The 16,069-nt window shown below is 39.5% G+C and overlaps 1 long non-coding RNA gene across 5 annotated transcripts in view; it reads left to right on the top strand.

The window, feature by feature from the left end:
* LOC145513671 (uncharacterized) overlaps positions 1–16,069 on the top strand; it is a 793,767-nt gene that overhangs the window by 657,824 nt on the left and 119,874 nt on the right. The gene's annotated exons all lie outside the window — the stretch shown is intronic.

The raw sequence follows: 16,069 nt of genomic DNA on the forward strand, positions 1-16,069 counted from the left end.
CAACAACTCCTGGAGCTTTCTCAAACTCATGTCCGTCGAGTTAGTGATGCCATCCAACCATCTTATTCTCTGTCTGCCCTTCTCCTCCTACCTTCAATCTTTCCCAGCATCAGGGTCTTTTACAGTGAGTCAGTTCTTCACATCAGGTAGCCATATTGGAGTTTCAGCTTCAACATCAGGCCTTTCAATGAATATTCAGGACTGATCTCCTTTAGGATGGACTGGTTGGATCTCCTTGCAGTCCAAGGGACTCTCAAGATTCTTCTCCAACACCACAGTTCAAAAGCATCAATTCTTTAGCACTCAGCTTTCTTTATGATCCAACTCTCACATCCATACACGACTCCTGGAAAAACCATAGCTTTGAGTATATAGACCTTTGCTGCAAAGTATTGTCACTGTTAGTCTCATTTAAGTGAGGTTCTCTTGTTAAAGTTGAATTTCTTGTCAACCATTAAGAGCATGGTGAATGGAATGCATAGATCTCTAGGAGTGTGTGCGAGTATGCTTATTCGCTCAGTCATGTCTGACTCTTTGTGACCTTATATACTGTAGCCTTCCAGGCTCCTCTGTCCATGGGGATTCTCCAGACAAGAATACTAGAGTGGGTTACAATGCCCTTCTCCAGGACTCTAAGAGACTTGGCCCAAATACCTTACAGCTCCTTACAAGCCATGCATTGGAGAATTGTTACTTGCCCTTTCTGGGACTTCATTTCTACATCTTTTAGTGGGTATACCTTATCTGTTTTGCATGAAAATTGGAAAAATGAAGTAAAATATTTTGTATGAAGTTCATATTACACTATGTAACGTAGGTGCTTAATTATTGGTGCTTAATTATCTTCTCTTTTGTGTTCCCTTCTGCTACTAAGCTTGTCCTCTAAGACTAGGATGGTAGTTCTCAACTGGGAAGGTACTACTTCCTAAGGCAAATTTGGGTATCTGTGGGTGTGTTGTGGTTGGTTATAAGGTTTGGAGACCATTGTTGGCCTTAGCGGGCTTCTCAGGTGGCACTAGTGGTAAAGAATCCACCAGCCAATGCAAGAGACATGAGAATTGCGGGTTCAATCCCTCAGTTGGAAAGATCCCGGAGGAGGGTATGGCAACCCACTCCAATATTCTCCAATATTCTTGCCTGCAGAATCCCATGGACAGAGGAGCCTAGCAGGCTCCAGTGCACAGGGTTGCAAAGTGTCAGACATGATGGAAATGACTTTGTATGCATGCCTGCATTGGCCTTAGTAGTTAGGCAACAAATATATCTGAATACCTGCAAATGAATATTTTGCAAGACTTATTTATAGAGACTATTACCCAATTCTAGTCTACATACAAAGCCATGGTGTGGTTTTAAACTGAATTTTTCAAGCATGTATTTGTGCATAATTAAGTATATAGTGCATAGTTTTCACTTCTTAGGATGAAACTGTCTGACGACTTCTCCACTACTTTGAAAAGTAGCATGAATGACTCTTCTGCTCTGTAGGTTACATAAACACACATCTGTATCAATTTGCTTTTATAGCCTTAATATTCAATTTGTTTTGTATATACATCTATCTACTTCATTATTTATTCTTAGGAAGTTGTGCCAGGATCATTAGTGTATTGGAAAGATACTTTTAAATCAATTTCATGACCTAAAAGTCATATAAGGAATAATTTACAATAAAAATACCTTTGTAAGTCATTATGTATAAATTGTATTTCAGGATTGTGAACGGATGATAATGGTAGATTATTACTAATTTGTTGTGATGGCTTGAGATCCCTTGGCCCAGGCCATTTACTTTATCCTATCTGGTCTTTAGTGGTGAACCAGGTCCAAGGGCTTCTCTTGAGTACTCATAAGCTGTGTGTCAGTGATAAGCTGGTGACTGTTGCCTCTCTTGCCAGTTGCTTTCTGTTACACTCTTGAGCTCAAGAAGAGTGACCTGCCAGGCTGCAACTCTGATTGCTGCAGACCTAGAGGTACTGACCCCAACATCTGTGAATCTGAACGGCCTAGTGAATAAAGTCTTACAAAAGAATTATGTTTCAAGCCCTCAAGCTGTCTCATTACTCCACTCTTGCCTTTTATCTACCTGCATTTCTGTTGTGGCTTCCTCTGAAAGTAGGAATTTAATCTGTTCACTTTTACACAACTTCCCTGTAAGTTAAAATAACTTGCATTAAGCCATTTCAAGTCTCCCTAATTTCCTATGAGAATAAGTATGACTTTTTCAATTTTGATGAGTAATATGAGACATAGCTTACAGCCAGTAAATTCTAGAGCAATATTCCTACCTCCTTTGATTTATATTTTAGCTTTTTAATAATACACTCTAGCAACCTGTGTGACATTTTCATTACTGTCTACATGCTTGGGGTTAAAGATGAAACTTGAAAGCTACATAATACCTTTGAAAAAAAGAATGTGTATATTTTGATTCTTGATTTTAGGTTCGTTTTCAAAAAAATATTATTCATTTCAGTAGGGTTTGAATGATAGTTCTTTCTCCTCCAAACAATAAGAATGTACATGTAAATAAAATTACTGTGTTTGTTACAAGATGCTTCTCCGTAACCCAGAGCAAAATTGAATTATTAGGGGGATTTTGCAGCAATTTTACCAACTCAGTTTCTGAGTAGAATTATTTTCACATGACCTTTCTGTTGAGATGAGTATATGTATTTTTTAATCTCCAAAGAATGTATCTTCTGTTTGGAGATGGTGATCACCTACTATGTTCACTATGCTTTGGGAAAACCGTCAGGTTTTCAGAGTAGGTTAAAAAAAATGCTTCCATGTTCCCTAGGTTCTTTGTGAAGTGATGTTGTTTCAATTAAGCTCCCCTGCATTCTAATTCTAATTCCTACATCCCAGGATTGTGAATTCCTAGACGGAAAGGACCAGGTTTTATTTCTGTAACATCGTATGGAAAAAACCAAGCAAGTTTTTTTTGCCAACTCAATGCTTTGCACAATCAATTCCAAACCATAGTTTTCATTTTCCATGTCTGTCCTTCCAGAAGTAAGTGGATAGAACAGTATTAGCTAATTGTCTATTGCTGTACTTGGAGCAGGGCTTCCCAGGTGACTCAGCAGTAAAGAATCCACCCATCAGTGCAGGCACCGCAGGAGACTTGAGTTCGATCCCTGGGCTGGGAAGATCCCCTGAAGGAGGAAATGGCAAGCCACTCAAGTATTCTTGCTGGGATAGCCCCATGGATAGAGAAGCCTGGAGAGCTACAGTCTGACCGTGGGGTCATAGAGTCAGACACAACTGAGAGACTGAGGGTGCACACCCTTGGATCAATGGGAGACAGTAAGTAAATGAAACTCAGTCTATCATGTGCCAGAGCTTGAATCGTGTGTAAAGAGAAATACTTCAGAGTAGGATATAAATGTCTAGGATAGAGTGTATATAATGTAAAAGCTATAGAATCTTAAACACAAGAAAGGAAATGTCACTACAAATTGAAAAATTATCTGGGAAAGGTGAAGAATATTCACTTCCCTTAAGTTGCTATTTGAGTCTACTTTCGCTTTGTATCCATAGTTTTTGTGGATATAGGCATAATCTGCACATAGTTTTGATTTTTTCTTGTCTATTTTATAGCTCATTGATGTATTCAGGGTCACAACAGCTCTCCAGGGGCATCTTTTATGTCAAAGGAAAAGTGCTATAAACGGTGTGATTGTGATCACTGATTGGCAGTAAAGAATCTGAAATTACTGTTTTATACCGCTGAGAAGTGTCACCTGTTAACTTGGGTCTGATGTTGATATTCTTGGGATGTTTCCTCGCACAAGGCAGGTTTTCCCAGCTTGTTCTAGACTTGTTTGGTACTACTCACGTGACAGAGTTTCCAGGAATCTGAAAAGAGGACCTGGGGCAGGGGCTTCAGATATAAATCAGAGAGTGGGTCTGGATGAGAATTTTATATGCATCTAAAAGTCCTTCCCCCGAAGTTTCTCATGGCTTAAAAGTTTAGGGTGTGTGTGTGTCTGTCTGTCTGTCTGTCTGTGTGTGTGTGTCTGTGTGTTGTGTGTGATTAGTTTAAATAGAATGAATGAATAGCTTTTCTCAATCTAGTTAGGATTTGTGGAATTTTCCCTGAACCCCTATGAATTACAAAATTAGTTCATATATCTTGTCTTATGAATTAAACCTCAAAAGCTCAACATCTTTTCCCTTTCTAAACCCTTCAATAACAGTTGCCCCTTTGCACTGTTGTTGTTCAGTCGCTAAGTTGTGTCTGACTCTTGGTGACCCATGGACTGCAGCATGTCAGGCTTTCCTGTCCTTCACCATCTCCCGGAGTTTGCTCAAACTCATGTCCCTTGAGTCAGTGATGCCATCCAACCATCTCATCCTCTGCCGCTCCCTTCTCCTCCTGCCTTCAATCTTTCTTAGCATCAGGGTCCTTTCCAATGAGTCAGCTCTTCATATCAGGTGGCCAAAGTACCGCAGCTTCAGCGTCAGTCCCTCCAGTGAATGTTCAGGGTTGATTTTCTTTAGGATTGACTGGTTTGATCTCCTTGCTGTCCAAAGGACTCTCAAAAGTCTTCTGTGTTATTAGGATAATTGCCCCCATCAAAAGGCACTTTGGGCAGTATCTTTTTGTATAATCATTTTATACTGACTGAAAAGCAATTGTTTCCTCTCAAATTTAATGATTTTATTTAAATCTCAACTATCAAAATGATGCTTAAATATCCTCTCAAGTAACAGTTTACATGCAGTTTCCAGGTGTAATTCTAAACAGAAGGTTGGATCTTCTCCTCCAGGTATGAGTTAACTTTGTTCCCTGACTGAGGATTGGGTAGGAAGAGCCAGGCAGAACAGCCCTCAAATCCTAGTGCCATCTTTTCAGTTTTATGTCTTAGATGAGTCAGTTAACTGTGCTGAGCCTGTTTCCCCATCTGAGAAAAGCTGGCAATAATAACTCCCTTGGAGAGTTGCTCATGCTGAGAAGCGGTGAAATGTAAAGAGCCTCAAGTACTTCCAGTCCTGTTCAAACTCACTAAGAGAAGCTCTTAGGATCAAACCAGGAAAACACAATAAATGGTTTCATGACTCTGGGATCCCCAAAGGTCAACATCATGATGATTGGGGATACAATCATCCCTCAGTATCTGGGAGAGTTTGCCCCAAGACACCCGCAGACCACAAAATCCATGAATGCTAAAATCTGTTATAGAAAATGGAACAGTTCAGTGGGCTCTCCCTCTCTGTAGGTTCCACATCCACAGGTATGGATGGCAGACTGTAACTAAAAGAAGTTTACAGGGATTGGGGAAAAGGTAAGAGGTTAAACATCTGGAAGAGCAGGAATGATGTTTTCTTTAGCAACTATGAGAAATGCTCATGCATTTGATATGCTGGGACATAGAACAACACACTGGTTCCAAATTGGGAAAGGAGTATGTCAAGGCTATATATTGTCACCCTGCTTATTTAACTTATATGCAGAGTACGTCATGAGAAATGCTGGGCTGGATGAAGCACAAGCTGGAATCAAGATTGTTGGGAGAAATATCAATAACCTCAGATATGCGGATGACACCACCCTTATGTCAGAAAATGAAGAAGAACTAAAGAGCCTCTTGATGAAAGTGAAAGAGGACAGTGAAAAAGTTGGCTTAAAGCTCAACATTCAGAAAACTAAGATCATGGCATCCGGTCCCATCACTTCGTGGCAAATAGATGGGGAAATAATGGGAACAGTGAGATTTTATTTTGGGGGGCTTCAAAATCACTGCAGATGGTGACTGCAGCCATGAAATTAAAAGACATTTGCTCCTTGAAAGAAAAGCTATGACCAACCTAGACAGCATATTAAAAAGCAAAGACATTAGTTTGCTAACAAAGGTCCATCTAGTCAAAGCTATGGTTTTTCCATTAGTCATGTATAGATGTGAGAGTTGGACTATAAGCAAAGCTGAGCACTGAAGAATTGATGCTTTTGAACTGTAGTTTGTAGAAGACTCTTGAGAGTCCCTTGAGCAGCAAGGAGATCCAACCAGTCCATCCTAAAGGAAATCAGTCCTGGGTGTTCATTGGAAGGACTGATGCTGAAGCTGAGGCTCCAATACTTTGGCCACCTGACTCAAAGCACTGACTCATTTGAAAAGACCTTGATGCTGGGAAAGACTGATGTCAGGAGGAGAAAGGGATGGCAGAGAATGAGATGGTCGGATGGCATCACCAACTCGATAGACGTCAGTTTGAGCAAAGCTCTGGGAGTTGGTTACGGACAGGAAAGCCTGGCGTGCTGCAATCCATGGGGTCGCAAAGAGTTGGACATGACTGAGCAACTGAACTGAACTGATGATGGGAGCTTGGTCATTGTCTTTCTGTATTCCTTAAAGAGTAGGAAGAAGAGGCCATGTGTTATGGTTCCTGACATAAAATGATCATTGACAGATGCAAGAGATTAAAGAACTATATCTGGATTCTTCATTTTACTGGGTTCCTCTGTCATGGTTTACCTTATGGAGATTCTTTTCAAGAGCTGGGAACCCTGTTGATGATTATTAGAATTTTAGAGTAGGAACAGTTTTCTTGAGTGAAAGCGTAACTTAAAAGATTGAGTGTTCAGTTTTTCAATAAGAGTTATAAATATCCATGAAAGTTTATTTTCTGATAGGGTACCAGGCAGCCCTTTCCTTCTTTAATAGCTAATACGGTATCCCTTGCTGTACATCCCTTTTTCAGATTCCAGGGAAATTTCCCATTCTCTTTCCTATACTTCTTGTCCAAGAAATATAGCTTGTGACTTCTGAAATAAACCAAGGATATGGCAAAGAATATACTCTGTCAATTTCCATGTACCTTGGTGGCCAAATGTTTATTTCAATCAGCTCAACCTTATTTTCTTGTCCAAAATCCATTTCTTGTCCAAGACACCTAAAGTAATCTCTTTACTGAATTTAGACTCCATCAGAGCAGGAGATGGCAGGAGCCTCTGCCCCCTGCCTTTTAAAATTTGAGGCAGTTTTGCAATAGGCCTGGCTACCTGCTTAGAACATTGATGTTCTAGTGTGTAAAGATGTGTGTGTGTGTGTGTGTGTGTGTGTGTGTGTGTGTGTGCCCGTGAGTGATGGGTTTGGAGAGAACAGAAGAACTATAGATGGAATAGACTCAAATTAACACCTCACATGGTTGTGCTATAACTAGATTGAATAGTTTTTAATTTTTTTTTAATTCAATGTGCCCAATCCTGTTGGGTTCCAAGTAAAACACTGAGATGGATTAAAAATTATATTAGAATGATATCATGATTCATTTTATTGTCATTAATGCAGATATCAATGGACCCCTTGGTTCTCCTTTGTCAGAGATTAGTTTTTAGTGAAAGAGGTGTGGTACCATTTAGACTTTTATTATAAAGAGGGGAAATAAGTCTGGACTCTAGTATCCTTAAGCAAAGGAAGGACTCACTGTTAGCAAAAATCATGTGTGATATTTTGAAGGCATTAAACAGCGGGTATAAAGAACATTACTTACAATAACAATCATGTGTTATCCAATAAAAACACTCAGAGATAGCAGGTTATACCCATACAGGTGGTATGAGTTTTGCACGTTAGCTAAAAGTTTAGGTTTCTATGATTTCATAAGCCAAACCAAAGGAAACGATATCAATAGATGGGCTTCTTAGAGTTTAGACCATTCAGTTGCTACTGTATTCCTTACTTAGCAGAGTCCTCTTGTATTTCATTTTGATGTTTATTTAAAAACATACCGTGATTTTTGTTCATGGGGATTCAACTACCTGATTTCCAAAGAGCAGCATATGGACTGTGATTATAAAGCATGGCTGCAGAGTGGAATAAGCATGGGTTAAATCATGAAAGAAGCTAATTTGGTCCCAGTAGAAATATTCATTTGGACTGACAGTTGAGAGTGTTATAAATAGAATGTTTCTAACTGAGGGAAAATAAGGTTGAGCTGATTGAAATAAACATTTGGCCACCAAAGTACATGGAAATTGACAGAGTATATTCTTTGCCATATCCTTGGTTTATTTCAGAAGTCACAAGCTATATGTTTCTATCCTACCACCTTGGATCAGGTAAAGTTTCTTATCCAATGTCTTGAATATTATCAGTGTCTTATAGAGCAACATCATAGACAGTTAAGAGCAAGAGTACTAGCAAAGCCACATGGATGTAGCTGTGTTGTGTGATCAGTTGGCTGCACGAAGCTGAAAAAGGTATTCAGAATGTTACCATTTCCAGACACTGTGTTCTTAGGTCATTAATTTAGCTCAACTCAGCTTCCACATGGCCTACAAGCAACACAGACCAGTCATTCCAGATGCTCAGACTTGCGTGCAGGCTGAAAGTACTATGACATGCAGAACCGATTTCTTAAGAACGTTTGCCTCCGTGGGGTCCTCAGTCACCACCTCAGGAAAAGCTGGCCATTCTAAAGGCAGTCTTCTCTCTTTTCTGGTCTGTGGAATGACCAGAAGTCAAAAGATGGGACCTTGGCAAGTAGTAAATTAAGCACCCACATTACTTCCTAACAGAACCTGAAAACTAGACTATTACCCAATTTGTATTTGAGCTCTTATTCTCTTGCCTTCAAATCTGTTTTTTTTTTAATTCCTGTTTGCTAATGCTCTCTTACTGTGAAATGGCACACATGTCAGAAACCCAAACAAAAATGAGTAGCTCAAGAGTCCCAGAATAAAGCCAGGATATAATAGTCACCCAAGTCAAGAAAATATGATTTAATACTCTAGAAGGCTATCTTCTCGTGGCCCCCTTTGCAATCTCTTCTCTGTCTTTCCCCTCCAAAAATAACCATTGCATGTTATTAACTGCGACTGCTTTCTTCTTTTGCTTATCATTTAACCATCTAAAAACACATCCCTAGATACTAAAACTTGGTATTATGTGTTTTTGAACTTGGCTGAAATGGAACAACTTTTTATGTGTGGTATTATAGTTAACTCATTTTGTTCATTTCGTTTGTGAAATTAATCCATGTTTCACTGGATACATCTCATTTTCATTGATCCGGCATTGCACCATGTGTCTCTTTCACAACGAAGTATCTTTTATTAATAGACCTCTAAATAATCATCTCCCACTTGGAGCTCATATGACAGCTCTCCGTAGAAACAGAAGCAATAGGATGTGTTTGTGTTTACAGTCATGTTGTATACATACACATACATACACATACATACATATACATGCATGTGCACTTGTATATATGTGTGTATGTATGCGTATAAGATTTTAAGGACTTACGGGTCCTCATAAGTCCAAAGTCTTCAGGGCAGACCAGGGAAGACTTGACCTTGCAGACTTGAGTCTGAACGTGGTCTGGAGGTAGACCTGCTTCCTTTTTGAGGATCTCACTATTTTCTCTTAAGACCTCCAATTGGCTAGATGAGGATTACCCATGTTATGGAGGGTAATCTGCTTTACTTGGTCTGTTGATTTAAACGTTAGTCACATCTGAAATACTGTCACAGTAACATCTAGACTGGTGTTTGACCAAAGATTATATACTTGGGCTAACCAAACTGGCATGCAGTATTAACCATCACAGGAGTATAGGGAAAATGCTGGTATGTGAATTATTGCGTGTGTTTTGATGAACCTAGTTACCTTGACTAGACGGACCTTTGTTGACAAAGTAATGTCTCTGCTTTTTAATATGCTGTCTAGGTTGGTCATAACTTTCCTTCCAAGGAGTAAGCGTCTTTTAATTTCATGGCTGCAGTCACCATCTGCAGTGATTTTGGAGCCCAGAAAAATAAAGTCATCCACTGTTTCCCCATCTATTTCCCATGAAGTGATAGGACCAGATGCCATGATCTTATTAGTTTTCTGAACGTTGAGCTTTAAGCCAACTTTTTCACTCTCCACTTTCACTTCCATCAAGAGGCTTTTTAGTTCTTCACTTTCTGCCATAAGGGTGGTGTCATCCGCGTATCTGAGGTTATTCATATTTCTCCCGGCAATCTTGATTCCAGCTTGTGCTTCTTCCAGCCCAGCGTTTCTCATGATGTACTCTGCATATAACTTAAATAAGCAGGGTGACAATATACAGCCTTTATGTACTCCTTTTCCTATTTGGAACCAGTCTGTTGTTCCATGTCCAGTTCTAACTGTTGCTTCCTGACCTGCATAAAGTTTCTCAAGAGGCAGGTCAGGTGGTCTGGTATTCCTATCTCTTTCAGAATTTTCCACAGTTTATAGTGATCCACATGGTCAAAGTCTTTGGCATAGTCAATAAAGCAGAAATAGATGTTTTTCTGGAACTCGCTTGCTTTTTCGATGATCCAGCAGATATTGGCAGTTTGATCTCTGGTTCCTCTGCCTTTTCTAAAACCAGCTTGAACATCTGGAAGTTCACAGTTCATGTATTGCTGAAGCCTGGCTTGGAGAATTTTGAGCATTACTTTACTAGCGTGTGAGATGAATGCAATTGTGCAGTAGTTTGAGCATTCTTTGGCATTGCCTTTCTTTGGGATTGGGATGAAAACTGACCTTTTCCAGTCCCGTGGCCTCTGCTGAGTTTTCCGAATTTGCTGGCATACTGAGTGCAGCACTTTCACAGCATCATCTTTCAGGATTTGAAATAGGTCAGGACCCATCTAAATAAATGTAAGACCTATTCTAACAGTTATATCCTATGGAAATGTCTCCTTCCAAGTTAGCATCAGCATTTATGGGTTGGTTAGTGAGAACTAGGGATATAGACAAGCAAATTAACAAATAATGGATGAACAAAATATTATTTGCACCTTGAAATTCATTTGGGATGTTTGCACATTGATCTCTGTAAGTCATGAAGCTTTGAGACTTTTGCCCTCTGCTTCAGAATTGGGCACCACCACCTCATATATTCTTAAGTTCAAAAGATAACTCATCTAGAATGATGATGATTTTACTTATAAAACAGATGAACTCAATACATTACAATTTCTTGATCAGAGAATAAAATAATACTGAACACCTGGAGCACTTACTGTGAGCTAGGTACTGTTCTAAGTGTAATGTGTATAGTAATTTATTTAAACTTCATTACCACACTGAAAGATGTATGTGTGTGTGTGTGTTAGCTGCTCAGTCATGTCCAACTCTTTGCGACCCCATGGACTGTAGCCTGCCAGCCTCCTCTGTACATGGAATTCTCCAGGCAAGAATACTGGAGTGGGTTGCCATTTCGTTCTCTAGGGCAACTTCTCGACCCAGAGATCAAACCCAGATCTTCTGCATAGCATGTGGATTCTTTACTGTGAAGGGAGTTAGCTTTCTTGAGGTTACACAACTAGTTATTCTATTTGAATCCATCTAATTTGGCTCCAGAAGCTAGTATGTTAAATGTTACATACTAATTCTTCAGAGTAAGTAGTAGTGGAGGTCCCAGAGAGTCAATTAAAGTTTTGTTGTCCTGTCTGAAGAGCATTTCTGATGCTCTCTAAAAAACAGACAGATTAGCAAATATTTACCATGAAGTGCTATCTGTACTGTATGTACTTTATATGACATTGTAATGATTAGGATGTTCAATTAGTGTGTTCTTTTCCTTTATGTCCCACTTGCAGTTATTTAGAGTAGGATTTGGCCTTGATTTTTTTTTTTTAAGTAAAAGATTCTTACCAAAGTCCCAAACTTTGTGTGTTTACTGATTGCCAACATTTTTTTTATAGAATTAGAGGTGAATCTTGTCTCAGTTCCACTGAGACATAAATATATCATGACTTTCTCTACTCCTCTATGATTAGTCTAACCATAGGCAGTTTTAAAATGTTTTTGGCTTTGATATCATCATGTTCAAACACATTTCGAGATGTGCAATGTAACAGGAATGGTGTGACACCTAGTTCGTAACAAGTATACTGCATGGAATAGGATATCGATTAAGGGCAGACTACAAAGGGATGGCTACCTGAATTCAAGTTCGAGCTCTCTTTGGGGTATATGACCTTAAACAATGTGCATATACATTTTCTGTGCCTTTGTTTTCCCATTGATAAAATGTGACTCTACTAGTTTTAAATACATCTTAGTTGTTATGCGTGCTTAGTCGCTCAGCTGTGTCCGATTCTTTATGACCCCATGGACTGTAGCCTGCCAGGCTCCTCTGTCCATGGGGATTTTTCAGGCAAGAATACTGGAGTGGGTTGCCATGCCCTCTTCCAGGAGATCTTCCCAACCTAGGGATTGAACCAAGGTTTCTCACATTGCAAGGAGATTCTTTACTGTCTGAGCCACCAGAGAAGCCCAAGAATACTGGAGTGGGTAGCCTATCCCTTCTCCAGGGGATCTTCCCAACCCAGGAATTAAGTAAATTAACACGTATAAAACTAATGCTGTCTTTTATAGAATTAAAGTGAGTTATAAGTGATAACTTGTATTATTAATAATCAACCATTTTCTTGAGTTAGAACAAACTAGCTCTCACTGAAATTTATGTAGAGACATGTATAAACTAATAATTACTACAAAAAAGTCACTATGCTATAGAACATATAACACAGAAACTTAAATGAGGTCAGAGAGGCAAATGAGAGTTCAAAGATGTGACATTCAAAATAAGAATGATGGGTGGGTGGACGACAATATATCCAAATGGAAGAAATGGAATTAGCAAAGATCCTAGGCACAAAGAAGTGTGGCCATGAGTAGAAGAGAATGAGTAGAAGCCCAGTCTGGGTTGAATTTAAGAGAGAAGCAGAAATATTAAAAAAAAAAAAAAAAAAAGTTCCTGAGAGTTAAGCTGAATTGTGCAGGGTCATGTAGATTATGTTATAAATGTGATCTTTATTCTCATGGCAAGGTATGTCCATGAAGCAGGGAGGTAACTCAGCTCACCATGGATATTCTGTCCTGCAGTCTCTGTTACTATCCCCCAGCCATGTTTGGCCAATTCCCACAAAACAAATCACCACATTTTCCCTTAATGGCTTTAGGTTTCTTCCTTTTGTTTGTTCTTCCTGCTGCTGCTGCTGCTGCTGCTAAGTCACTTCAGTCATGTCCAACTCTTTGCGACCCCATGGACTGCAGCCCACCAGGCTCCCCTGTCCCTGGGATTCTCCAGGCAAGATTAGTGGAGTGGGGTGGCAGTGCCTTCTCCGTTGTTCTTCCTATTACAGACTAAATTGTGCCACCCCCAAAAAATGTTTTTTTGGTTGAAGCCCCAACTCCCACAGCCTTAGAATGTGATTGTATCTAAAGATAGGACTTAAGAGCTAGTTGGTATCGTTTTAACTTAATCAGTAAGGCCCACTTCTATTATTATCTGGGGCTTCTGGGTAGCCCAAACAGTAAAGAATCTGCCTGCAATGCAGGAGATCTGGGTTTGATCCCTGGGTCGAGAAGATCCCCTGGAGAAGGGCATGACAACTCACTCCAGTGTTCTTACCTGGAGAATCCCATGGACAGAGGAGCTTGGCGGGCTACAGTCCATGGAGTCGAAGAGTTGGTCACGACTGAGTGACTAACACTAACTAATGATTATCTATTATCATAGGATGATATCAGGACATACAAAGAAACAACAGGGATACAAGTGCACAGGGGGGGAAATGCATGTGAGGACAGAGTGAGAAGACAGCCACTGGCAAACCAAGGAGAGAAGCCTCAAGAGGAACCAGATTTGTCCACACTTGATCTTGGCCTTCTAGCTCCCAAAAGCCTGAGAAAGCAAATCTTTGTTAAATCACCCAGTCTGTGATATTTTGATATGGCAGCCCTAGCCAACCAATACTTTCCCCTCTCCTTTCTTGTTCTTTTAAAATTAAGTCTACAGTCTTACCCCTGGGGAATACTGTGACAAAGCATTTGGTATCGGGAGATGATGAGTTGTTATTTAAAGGACCCTCCAATGTACCATTCCCTGGAAGTTGTTGATTACAGTTAAATTCAGTTAGGGGGACATTGAACGTGGGATCATGTTTGTGGCCTTCATTCTAGCAAAGCTCTCCTAAGGGAGCTGGGAGACTTAAGCCCTGACTAAGGGCTTCCTTGGTGGCTCAGATGGTAAAGAATCTGCCTGCAATGCAGGAGACCCAAGTTTGATCCCTGGGTTGGGAAGATCCCCTGGAGAAGGGAATGGCTACCCACTCCAGTATTCTGGCCTGGAGAATTCCATGCACAGAGGAGTCTGATGGACTGCAGTCCATGGGGCTGCAAGAAGTCATACACAACTGAGTGACTAACACAGTAATAGTTGTACCATCCAGAGCCCTGCAGTTGGTGCCCTGGGATAGTTCTAATAATTGCTAACATGACTCCTTCAATAATTAATGATTCAGTTGTTTTAAATGTCTTAATACATAAAAGCTCACATGTGGTGTCAGATCTCCAAATTGTAACACAAAATAGATGTTTTGCATTAACTTACATGGAATTAATTCCATCCTAGAGTTCTTGTAGAAATTAGAAGTCATTTAAAGACTGAGCTCTGACGGTTATGTGTCACTAGACTCCCTCTGTGGAACCATTTCCTTGTAAATTTTTGTAATCCATTTATATTCTATACACATGCGATCTCTTGATGGCTTTGATGGTTCTTAATTGCATTTCTCATAGGCAATCCCAATGGTAGGTTCCTTTCAACTAACAACTAGTAGTGATGTGCCATCATGCACAAAAACAGAAACAAACAAACAGAAGAAAAAAACTGGTTGATTTAATTACTAATGGTAAATGCCTTTCTAGCTTCTTCCAAGAAAACAAAAGCACATCACTTGATTAATAAACTGTTTCAGTAATGAAATATAATTTTACTTGGTTAAGTTTTTCTCCTAAGTTTTTAGTTCTTATTTATGGATTCTTAATCTCAGGTGCCCAGGATTAGTTTCTGGAGTTCTAGTATTGATCTCCCAAAGAACTTGTGCCTTTTAAGTGTTTTTGTTTTAATTATTCTCCACATTTGTCACTCATGTCCCTCTTCACTTTTTGGAAATGTTCCAAAGTATTTTTTTTTTTTAATCTATTTCCCAGATTTATTGAGATGTAATTGACATACCATTGTATAAGTTTAATGTATACAGTGTAGAGATTTTATATATGTATATACTGAAAAATGATTACCACAATAAAGTAGTTAACACATCTATCACCTCACATAATTACAATTTCTTGTGTGTATGATCAGGGTTTAATTTATTCTCTTGGCAACTCTCAAATATTCATTACAGTATTATTAACTGTAGTTGCCATGTTGTACATTATAGCCCCAGACTGTACTCATTTAATCACTAGAAGTTTGTATCCTTTAACAGTCTTCACTGATTCTCTTCCAACCTCCCACCCTTGGAAACTACCAGTTTATTCTGATTTTTTTTTTCCATTCTCCTAACTCACATATACTTCTTTTGCTTTTGTATAGTTGCTACGTCCTTTGGACTTCCCAGGTGGCGCTAGTGGTAAAGAACCTGCCTGCCAATGCAGGAGATGGGGGAGAGGTGGGTTCAATCTCGGGTTGTGAAGATCCCCTGGAGGAGGGCACAGCAACCCACTCCAGTATTCTAGCCTGGAGAATCCCATGGACAGAGGAGCCTGGCGAGCTATAGTGCATAGAATTGCAAAGGGTTGGACACGACGGAAGTGACTTAGCAGGCATGCATGCACTATGTGCTGTATTTTTTCAAACAAGTTCTAAGTTTCTTAGGACAGTTTCCTTTATTAAAAATGGATAAAAGTATTTCTAAGCCCTCATTTGAAAACAAACAGAACAATCCTTAATTAGTCTTACTTCCAATTAATTGAGTAATGCTACATATGTATGAATGGGTATGTCATTTAATGTCAGTAGCTCAGCAATGCACTCTGTTTGAAACACTAGGTCTGCAGAGCCCACTGGAGAATTCGTTATGAAAGGGAAACATTTCTGATTAAGAGTGAAATATGATTGAAAAAGACAAAGGATGGCACAGGCCAATCAAAAGAACTAAAATGTCCTCCCTTTTTTAGCAGCTGAATGAATTTGGCCATGCCTATGGTTCTAGTGCAGAGTAGACAAGGTAAGCATTAACTAATATTCAGCCTGTGACTTCACAGAAGATAGTAAATAGCAACAGGGCAGCAAAGTAACCTGAGAGTAG

The sequence above is a fragment of the Giraffa tippelskirchi genome, chromosome 7 (assembly GCF_054371585.1).
Source record: "Giraffa tippelskirchi isolate mGirTip1 chromosome 7, T2T-mGirTip1v1.2.pri, whole genome shotgun sequence".
In the NCBI taxonomy this organism is placed as follows: Eukaryota; Metazoa; Chordata; class Mammalia; order Artiodactyla; family Giraffidae; genus Giraffa; species Giraffa tippelskirchi.